We start from the raw sequence: 3,020 nt of genomic DNA on the forward strand, positions 1-3,020 counted from the left end.
AGTTATGACGTGTTTTGGGCGTTCAACTCTGGATCATGACGTTTTTCTGGCGTTTTACTCCAGACAGCAGCGTGTACTTGGCGTTCAACGCCAAGTTACGTCGTCATTCTTCGAATAAAGTATGGACTATTATATATTGCTGGAAAGCCCTGGATGTCTACTTTCCAACGCCGTTGAGAGCGCGCCAATTGGAGTTCTGTAGCTCCAGAAAATCCATTTCGAGTGCAGGGAGGTCAGATTCCAACAGCATCAGCAGTCCTTTTGTCAGCCTTCTTCAGAGTTTTGCTCAAGTCCCTCAATTTCAGCCAGAATTTACCTGAAATCACAGAAAAACACACAAACTCATAGTAAAGTCCAGAAATATGAATTTAACATAAAAACTAGTGAAAACATCCCTAAAAGTAGCTTAAACTTACTAAAAACTATATGAAAACAATGCCAAAAAGCGTATAAATTATCCGCTCATCACATCACTTAGCAATCATCATAACTCAAGCACTACAACATCACAGAAAGCTCATTTTTCAATTCTCTGTTTACTCTCTAAAGTTAGGTACACAGCTATATCACTTTTAACTCCTTTTCTTTTTAACATAAGCACAAGTTTCAAAATCTTGTTTCTTTACCTCATATATCTCTATATCTTCTCTTATACCTCTTCTTAGGTGTTTAGTAAAGGAAATTAAAGAATTCTGGACTCAAAACTGCCTTCCTGAGGCTTTTAGGAAAAACTGTCTTTTTATCAATATTTTATTATTAAAATAATAATATTTTATTTAACTTTCAAAAATTGCATTTTGACCCCGGACTTATTGGAAATTGCACTCTGACCCCTATAACTTTAATAATTGCACTTTAGCCCCTCAACTTTTGATTAATTAATTTTTAACCCCAAACTTTTTGATAATTGCATTTTGACCCCAAAACTCCATGAATACACGTTTTCATGTTCTTCCAAAAACCAAAACCATTTTTCCAAAAGTTCATCAGATTTCTGCTTGATTTTCAGCTAGTTTTTTAATCTTTTTGGAAACCGATTTGAACCCGATTTTTATCAAACCAAAGAGAAACCTTTCAGCCATTAAATGCACATCAAATAAGCATCAAAAATCATGATTTTCATGGCTGGAATGTCACGTTTTCCAGCAGCACCAACAGCCACTTCAAAACCATCATAAACATGATTTTCAAGCATTAAACAACAAGATTTCATGATCAAACCATCACACAAACACCCAAAATCAAACCTCAAGCAACAAGATCTGATTTAACACTTCAAGAACACAGCCAATCATTGATTAATTTACCAAACCTTACCTCCTTTGCTGCTATCCAAGATTGCACCAAAAACAAGCTTCTAGAAGCACTTTTACGCCTATTTTAACATCAACAACAACTTTAGAATCTTATGAACCATGAAGGCTGAAGCTTCATGATGATGAAAAGAAGGTTTTCCTCACCTTAAGGTAACTAGAAATCACGTTTTCTTGGAGCTTTTGGTGATTGAATAAGAGATCCTAAGAGAAAACATGAAGAAAACATCATTAGCTTAAGGAACCACCATGGCCAAACCTTCAAGGAGGAGGAGAAGCCTTCATAACTTGATTTACTCCATGAAAAGTGACATAGAAATGAAGAGGAGGAAGAGATGAACACTTTAGTAAGATTAGATTTTTGATAGGGGTTCCGGTTTGAGAAAGAACGGAGAAAGAAGCTCAGGTGTTCATGGAAGTTTCATGGTTTTCTTTCATGGTGTTCTAAGCTTTTCCAAGAACAAAAATGATAGCCAAGCTGTCCAAGGGAGGCCGTGGCTTTTGGATGATGATTATCCAAAAGTTACTTGTCAAAATATCTCAGAAAAGGATAATTACTAAAGCTAGATGTATTAGAACTTAAGTAATTACACTGATAATGGATAAACATTAAGTTACTTACTGTAAATGACACTAGTAACTGGATAATCATAAGAATAAAAGATATATGATGAAGCATTAGCAGTGCTAAGTTCATCTAAGAATGCCGGTATTATCTGTTACCGGTAGATTTCTAGCTCAGTTATTATATTACTAAACATAGATCAACATTAATCACAGTAGAGAAGATAATAATATAATATTTGGAATAAAATAATATTATATGAATATTATATTAATATAATTTTTCTCTCAAAATTTGTGACCGGCTCGTCACATAGAGACTAACCACGGAAATCAGAATTTTGAAATTCAGGCCCGAAGTGGCTCAAAAACGCAACTCTTCGCGACGTGCCTTCTTAGATTAGGAGAGGTGTCATGTGCAATCAAGCTGCTGACTCAGCAGCTTGATGACGCAGCACCTGTGTAGTGGAGGTGCTTATATGCATAGAAATTCCTAAAAATTCTGTAAAAATTTCATTTGATCCCGAAAAAGCACCGTTTCTTCGAGGCTAGGCCGTTACATTCTACCCTCCTAAAAGAAAATTTTGTCCTCAAAATTTCAATTACCTGAAAAGAGAAACGGGTAGTCTGTTCTCATCTTATCTTCCAGCTCCCATGTGTACTCTTCAGTCCCAGTTTGTCCCCATGCTACCTTAACCAATGATACTGTCTTGCCTCTAAGCTGTTTGTCACTTCGTTCCATAATCCTGACTGGTAGGGTTTGATATGTCAAGTCGGCTCGCAGCTGTACTGTCTCTGGTTGTAAAACGTGGCTTTTGTTAGGATTATACTTTTTGAGTTGTGAAACATGAAAAACATCATGAAGGTTTGACAAATAAAGAGGGAGAGCTACTTGGTATGCTACTGGACCGACTCTTTTAAGAATTTGAAAAGGACCTAAGTATCGTGGATTCAATTTCTTAGTCCTAAGAGCTTTACCTATTCCAGTCGTAGGTGTCACTCTTAAGAAAATATGGTCACCTTCGTTAAATTCTAAGGGCCTACGTCTAATATCTGCATAGCTCTTTTGTCGACTTTGGGCAGTTTGAATCTTCTCTCAAATGTGCTTAATCCATTCGGTAGTTTCTTGTACCAAGTCTGGCC

This window comes from Arachis duranensis, chromosome 9 (genome assembly GCF_000817695.3).
Source record: "Arachis duranensis cultivar V14167 chromosome 9, aradu.V14167.gnm2.J7QH, whole genome shotgun sequence".
Lineage (NCBI taxonomy): Eukaryota > Viridiplantae > Streptophyta > Magnoliopsida > Fabales > Fabaceae > Arachis > Arachis duranensis.